The 7,198-nt window shown below is 57.5% G+C and overlaps 1 protein-coding gene and 1 long non-coding RNA gene across 3 annotated transcripts in view; one reads left to right on the top strand and one right to left on the bottom strand.

The window, feature by feature from the left end:
- Positions 1–410: 410 nt before the first annotated feature.
- LOC134732363 (uncharacterized) lies at positions 411–2,485 on the bottom strand. Its single transcript, XR_010115433.1, has 2 exons — positions 2,340–2,485; positions 411–1,601 (listed from the first exon to the last, which is right to left on the bottom strand). It is a non-coding gene; the product is annotated as an uncharacterized lncRNA (long non-coding RNA).
- ZAP70 (zeta chain of T cell receptor associated protein kinase 70) overlaps positions 1,974–7,198 on the top strand; it is a 26,807-nt gene continuing 21,582 nt past the window's right edge. Inside the window, exons 1-2 of one of the 2 annotated variants that reach the window (XM_055241882.2) lie at positions 1,974–2,103; positions 2,344–2,422. The gene's annotated coding sequence lies outside the window, so the exon portion shown is untranslated. Of the gene's footprint in view, positions 2,104–2,343; positions 2,423–7,198 lie in introns of those variants that run through there. The other variant, XM_063616806.1, reaches the window with a different exon arrangement.

The raw sequence follows: 7,198 nt of genomic DNA, 5'->3' as shown, positions 1-7,198 counted from the left end.
ATCAGTGCGACTCTCATTATTGTAGTATGAATGTGATTTGATGCTATAATTTCTCCTCTCTTCAGTGTGCTGGGGTCTTCTTCTCTCAATAGTACAAGTAATGAGTGTCCAGCATGGATGTGAAGGGACGCTTTCTGCACCTGGAGTTTCAAGATGCCGCTGGGGAAAGGGGAGGCTGCTAGCAAACACCATTTTGGAGGGGGCTCTATGTAGGAGAAAAGTATCCTAGCCTAGAGGCCGGAACTCAGATTTTCTAAAGGGGATTCAGGCGGCCAGTGGATAGTAGAGGGCCAGAAAGGAGGTCCCCAAGAAGGAGGCTTCAGGGTGGGGTGTGAGGGGATCCTCAGGCAGACTGGGGAGCTGAGCCTGTTGTAACCGAGCGAGTTAGGGAGAAACACCACACTTTGAGATGAATTCAGGAGTCCTTTATTAGCCAGCGACTGAGAGACAGCTAGTGCTCAAAATTCTCTCAGCCCCGAAGAAGGGGCTTGATTTTCTTTTATACTTTGGTTTAGAAAGGAGAAGTGGGGGTCTAGCTAAAACAATCTTACAGAAGTAAAGCAGGCAAAAAGTTAAAAGGATAAATGGTTACAGGAAAGCAAACAGTTCCAGGTGCAGGGGCTTAAAATCTATCACAAGGTGATAGACGCGGGGCTTTGGGCGTTATCAACCGGACACAAATGTGGGGGCTCTGGGTGCTATTAACCGGGCGAATTCCTGGGAACTGCGGATATAGCTTGCCACAGTATCTTATCAGTTAATTGCATTCTTGGATGTGCTGGGGGTCGGCTTGCACAAGTTAAGTCCTTGTGGAAGGGGGTAGGTAAGGGGCTGCAAGTCATAGAGCCAAGATGGAGTCTGTCTGGCTCTCTCAGCTAAGGGGGAGTCAATTCAGGTTAAAAACAAGGTAGGATATCGCAAGCCCACTTAACAAGGGCAGCAGGACCCCAAGAAGAAAAGCTTTAGGGGTCTCCACAGTGGGCCCAGGGCAATTCCACACAGGTCTCTGAGGCCCCACAGACAGGAGAGCTGTGACGACTCCCCTAGTGCCCAAGAAAGCAAGGAGGTGGTGGGCGAGAGGCTCCCAGAGGCCTTGGGGCACTAGAGGGGAGATGGAGCCGAGAGAGAGTGGCTCTGCAGGCCCCCCTCTGAGAGAGTGCATGAGGTGTGGCCCCAGGCCCAAGGGTGGGTGGGTCCACGGGGTGAGGGAAGGGAGGAGAGGAAGAGGAGGAGGAGGTGGTGGCCACAGCGGGATGGTGCTCAGCCAGGTTCAGCTTCGTGGGAAAGGTCCCAGGTGGGCCAGGCTAGCACTGGGGATGCCCTGGCTCTGTGTCTCAATTGGGTGGCTGACTCCTCCTGGAATGCATCCCTGACATCCTCCAGGCTGGCTTGGGGCTCCTCTGGGGACACACAGTGCCCAGGCTTCCGGCCTCCCGCCTCTGGCTCCCTGTGGGCTCAGCTGCTCCCCCACAAGCCTGCGAGCCACTGCAGAGTGAGGGCAGGCTGTCCTTGCCGTCCAGATGCCTGGCACAGGAGGGGATCTCAACCTTCGGGGTATGGGCTGACTCAGTGGGTTTCTCCTCCCTCCAGCTCTAACCTGCCTGTGGAATAAACAAATCATTCCTCTGGGTTGTCTAGCTGGGGCAGGCCCCAGGGCGACGCCCCTCTGAGGGGAAAATGGGGGCATTCCAGTTTCCATGAGCCCTGGGACTCCCCTCCTTCCCACCACTGCTGCCTACCCTCCCGTTCCAGGTACGCAGGCTTCCTCCCTTCTGACGGTTCCTGCTGCTGGAGTCGTCCTTCCTGAAACCCTGCCTTTGCTTAGCCTCATCCCCATCTCTCAGTCCCATCCTGCAGCTGGGCAGGCAGTGCTGGGCCCCGGAAATGCCCTCTGCCTCCCTGGAGCACGTGGCCTGTGATTTTCCTTGAGCACAGCACTTTGTGACTTTGATGTAAACATCAAACACAGCCCCCTTTCCGGTCTTCGCATCCAGGAAATAGGTTAGTTTCAGACAAGCCTGCTTGCGGGAGCTCAGCAGACACCGGGCCTTCCGGGCAGGCCTGGCCCACCGTGGGCCTCAGAGCTGCTGCTGGGGCATTCAGGTAAGCGGCTGTCCTCGGGCCTTCTGCCTGTGTCCTGCCACCAGGGCCACCCCAGCGGGCTCCGGTGGGAGACCTGGCAGAGGGTGAACCCCCCATCCATGAGTGAGAAACCCTGGTGGGGTGTGACATCCTCCCCCGGAGTGTGTGGGGAGAGTGTGAGCGGCAGGGCCTCCCTCTCAGGCTGGGGGCTTGGGCTGCAGGAAATCCAAACTGGCTTCGTAAGCCCGATTCCTCACCCAGAGCCGGCTCTCCATTGGCGTTGGGACCAGAGACCCCACAAGTGGCCTGTTTGCCTGGACATCCATCTGTACATCCCCAGGTAAGTGGTGCCTGGGTGGAGGGGCACCTGGCCACCGTCTCCATGGTGGGCTGTGTCTGGAGGAGGAGGACAGAATATTAACTGGGAGTCAGGGGGTTGCTGGGAGGACCAGGAGGACTGGAGGACTGGGCTGGGTGGTGACCGGCTGGAGATGGAGGCAGACAGGGCTTGTGGCCATGCTGAGGGAAGCAGCTCCCCCTCCAGAGGCTTGGCTGAGCGGGGCTGTTCAGGGGACACGGTGAGACCTGCTCGGTCTCTGGGCTCCTTCGGGGCCCTGTCTTGCTGCATCCTTGGCTCCCGGAAGCAGAGAAACCTCCAGAGAAAGTGCACGTGCACTCTGGCCCCCAGGCCCTGTGAAGATGAGGGGGCTGCTCACCAGGGCCGTGAGCTCCATCAGCAGAATGCTGTGATTCCTGTGAGGAGTCCAGGGCAGGCTTGAGCATTTGTAGGCAAGCTCAGGTTAGAGGAAGACCTGGAGAGAGAAAGAGCAAAACACCGAGTTCTGCTCAACTGCTGTGTGTTCTCAGCAAGTTGCTTGGCCTCTCTGACCTCAGTTTGTGCATCTGTTAAATGCACATGCAGATATGGGCACCTGGCAGGTGCCTGGTTCCCGACTGTTGGTGAGAGGCTGGGAAATGTGTCCCAGGTAGGAAGGATCCCTGACAGGAAGAAACAGGAGTTCATGAGGTGAGCAGCTCGAGATGATTCATTACTCTCGTCTTGGTTAGAACAACAGGCAGACAGGAGGTGCTTAATAATGAATGCCTTGCTGAGAGATGAGGGTCAGGGACTCCTAAGGTGCCACCTGTGAAGGTGCCTCCTGCTGAATCCAGAGCTTTCTTTTCCTCTTCTCACCAGCCCTCCAGCCTCAGCCCTGCTGCCCTGACAGTGTTGTGGGTGGGGGTGGGGGGGTGTTGATGTGCACACTCTGGAGCCTGGGGGCCTGGTTTCACATTCTGGCTCTGCCACTCACCAGCTGTGTGACTGGACCAGTCACCGCATCTCTCTGTGCTTCTCTCCCAGGGCTCTCGGGAGGATAAAGAGAGTGATTGTATCCACACTGCCTGGCACATACAGGTGCTGCAGAAACGTCTCGCTAAAGCCCTCATTGTCCTCATAGCTCTGGGTGGCCTCGGGCTCTGGACTCCACAGTTCCTCTATACTCTCCAGGGCTGCAGCACCCAGACCACCCCGTGCTGACCACTCCCTGCTCCATCCGAAGGTACAGGGTTAAGGCAGCCGTTCTCATCAGAGCCAATTTTGTCTCCTCCCATCTCCCTGGGACAGTTGATAGTGCCTGGAGACAGTTTGGGTTGTGACCCAGCGGGTGTTACTGGCATCTAGCAAGTCCAGGACAGAAATCCTGTGAACAGCCTACAAGGCCCAGGACAGTCCCACGCTGTCCCATTGTCTCTGTCAGCCCCTATCCTCCTGACTCACACCACCTTTTCCCATCTCCCTTTTACGTCACAGAGCTTGAGGCCCAGAGAGGGACCGCTGCTTGCTGAGGTCACACAGGCAGTGGAGGCCGGAGTTGGGGGCCTCACTAGAGGGGCGGTGGAGGGGTATTGTTCAATCAACAGACACTTAGAGAGTGTGCTGGGTTGGGGAATCTGACCCTGACCCCGCACCAGCCTGGCTCTCCAGGGTCTCCTAATAAACATTTGCTGGAGTGGTTAGTGCTGGCTGCTGCATTAGACAGACCTGAGTTCAAATCCCGATGGCCCCTTGCAGGCTGCATGTTCTGAGCGTGACATTGACCTCTCCGAGCCTCAGTTTCTTTAGCTGAGGAGTGGGATAACAGTTCCCACCAAATGGAGTTGTGGTGAGAATTAGAATAAATGGCTAATGCTCACAAAGGGTAGTGCAGTCCCCAGCACAGAGGCTGTTGTGGTTGTCCTTACACACTTGACAAATATTTGTTGGGAGGAAGCAGGAGCTTCCATAGAAAACAAGACAGAGCCGTGGGCCCTTCCTCGGGGAGCTCAGCCTGGTCAGGGACCGAGGAGCAGAGACAGAGGCCATCAGGGCTGTGATGTGGGAGGATGGGGACCCTGGAAGCCTAGGGGAGGCGCCTGACCCAGGCTGGGGAGGGGGCGGGGCTCATGGGATGCTTCTGAGAGGATGGGACAATGGGGGAGGCCTGAAGCCTGAGGCCCAGGAGAAGGATGCAGCGCAGTTCTGGGCCGAGGTAACAGCCTGTGGCCAGGATCCTCAGGACGGGCCCCTCCTCTCCCGCCATCCCCCACCCAAGGAAGCGCCTGTGGCCCCTCACCCCTCCCCAGGTGTCAGGTTCCACCGGTGCTCAGAGGCGTCCCCACCCATCCCAGCGGAATGCAGACCTTTGTAGGTACCTGGTATATTGAGCACCTATACTCTGTGCCTTGCTGGTATAGGTAGGGGAATAAGACAAAGGCTCCACTCCCATGGTGCTTACATTCTGGCAGGGACAAATGTACTATGTCACCAATAGATACAATATCATCTTTTAGGTGGTGAAGAACAGTAAAGCTGGGTCAGGGCTAGAGAGAGAAGGAGAGGCTATTTTAGAGAGGGAGGTCAGGGAAGGCCTCCTGGAGGAGGTGACTTAGGCAGAGACCTGAATAAAGTGGAAGGTGTTGGGGGAAGAGTGTCCAGGCAGAGGGAACAGACAGCACAAAGGCCCCGAGGCTGCACCATGCCTGGTTTGTCCAAGGGACCTGAACGAATAACACGAGGAGGCCCGTGTGGCTGGAGGGGAGTTAGTGGCGGGGGGTGATGGACATCACGAAGGGCCTTGGGGGCCACCCTGAGGACTGGCATTTTCACCCCGAGTGAGGTGGGAGCCTAGAGGGCTTCAAGCAGAGAAGAGGAGGATGTGCTGGCGTGACGGGGACCAGCAAGTCTCACCCCAGGGAGTTCCTGTAGCCCCAGTGCCGGGTACCTGCACTGGCCCTGCTTTCCAGAGGAGGTCTGGCGGGCTTCACTCGCTGCTCAGGCTGCACTGTGACCATGTGGTGGGTCCACGATTCCACGATTTGAATCCAATCCCTGCAGTCAGGAAAGACATATGAAGGAGGAGCCTGTCGCCATGGCTAACTGCAGCTGTGTGGCTCATGGTGTCACCAAGCTGGCATGTGCTGATGACCAGTGCCTATGCTGCCTCTGTTGGTGGGCACAGGTGGCCCAAGCACAGCTGGGGGATTAAGGAGCAGGAAACACAGCTTCAGAGGGACTTAGGGTCTCAGGCAAGGACTGGGGGTTCAGAGAGAGAGAGAGAGAGCCAGGAGCTGGAGTGGGAACAGGGTGGTGGGGGGGCAGTAGGAGGAGGTGGGGCAGTGAGGGGCTGGGACCCCGTTCCTGCAGAGCCTTGGGTGGGGACACGTCAAGTCTCTGGCTGGAGGGACACGTGGAGCTTGTGCTGCTCTTGCCCGCTCCCACCGGGTCCAGTGGCTTTGGTGTGATACCTGTGCTCTGACGATGGGCATGTAATGGGGGCTTTTGATGCCCAGAGAATGTTCTGTGAAACAGTAGACCTTCAAGGCTTTGCTGATTAGGTGTGGGAATTAAGTGACGCTGAAAGGGGTCCTTCCATGTGGTCTTCTCGGAGCCTTTAATGTGCTTTTCACAGCATTTGAAACTGTATTTGACCCTTTGACTCTTTTCTCCTTTGAAGCATGTTTGGGGAATCTGATCTGTCCACAACAGTTGTAATCTAGCACTGCCTTTACCCAGGGAGGCCGGGTGAATGGTGGGATTCCAGGCAGGTCCTTCTGACCAGGCTCCAAGGCTTCCTCCCGTTGTCCTCCCAGGGCCTGGGCTGTGACCGTGGGGCAGGTGCCCCGTGGCTGCTCTTCTGTGATCTCTGTGCTGTGATCCTGGGGCTGTAAGCCCTGGGAAGGCCAAACTAGGATCTCTGAACCATGAGCTCAAGAGGAAGCCAGCGGTGGTCAGCCCAGGGAGAACCATAGGCCAGGCTTGGGGAATGAACAGGCTCACTGGGGACTGAGGGATGGGGCCCCTAACCCAAGTCCTGCCCGTTGGGGTGGCCCAGGCAGGTCGAGGGCTGGGGTGGGTCTCATGGTGGGTGTGTCTTCTGGGAGGGCCACGAGTCTGCAGGGACACAGCTGAGAACAGAAACATCTGATCCCCCGCCTGGGGTCTGGGGTCACCCCCCAGGGAGCTGCAGATCAGTGCAGCTCACTGACAGCAGACACTCCTGCTAGCCGCTGCATGGCAAATGCTCCTGCCTCTTGCCCCTGGACTTTTCATCTCTGCTACCTCTGCCCACCTTCTCTAGCCTCCCCAGCATCTCTGGCCATGGGGTCCCTGGGAACTTGGGCCCTATGTTTTACTAGTGAGGACAGTCCAGAAAGGCCCCAGGGGTGGAAGAGGAGGCACCCACCACCCGACTTGCCTGCTGTGGGGTGGTGCTTGTGATTACGGTTGTCCTTGTGGGCAGAAGGACAGGGAAGCTGGGACGCAGCCGAGATGCCCAGGAAGAGAGCCTGCCTCTGGGACTCCTTAGCCTTGGGTCATGGATGGCAGCCCTGGGCTGGGCGCTGAACCTCCCTCATCTCCTCCTCTGCCCTAACCTGCTTCCAGCTACCCAGGCTGCACCTGCGGCCACGTGGGGAGGAGCTTCTCAAACTCTGTTGGCGACAGTTTCCTGCCACAGCTTCCTGCCCCAGAGACCAGCTTTGCTAACCTGCACCCATGGTCCTTGGACAAGCCCTCAGTTTTCTGCCTCATCCTGCGTCCTCATGAGTTGTGGGAGTGGCTCCATGAGTCAAGGAA

The sequence above is a fragment of the Symphalangus syndactylus genome, chromosome 14 (assembly GCF_028878055.3).
Source record: "Symphalangus syndactylus isolate Jambi chromosome 14, NHGRI_mSymSyn1-v2.1_pri, whole genome shotgun sequence".
NCBI classification, from domain to species: Eukaryota; Metazoa; Chordata; class Mammalia; order Primates; family Hylobatidae; genus Symphalangus; species Symphalangus syndactylus.
The sequence above is the reverse complement of the archived record's forward strand: the minus strand, read 5'-3'. Positions and strand labels throughout refer to the sequence as shown.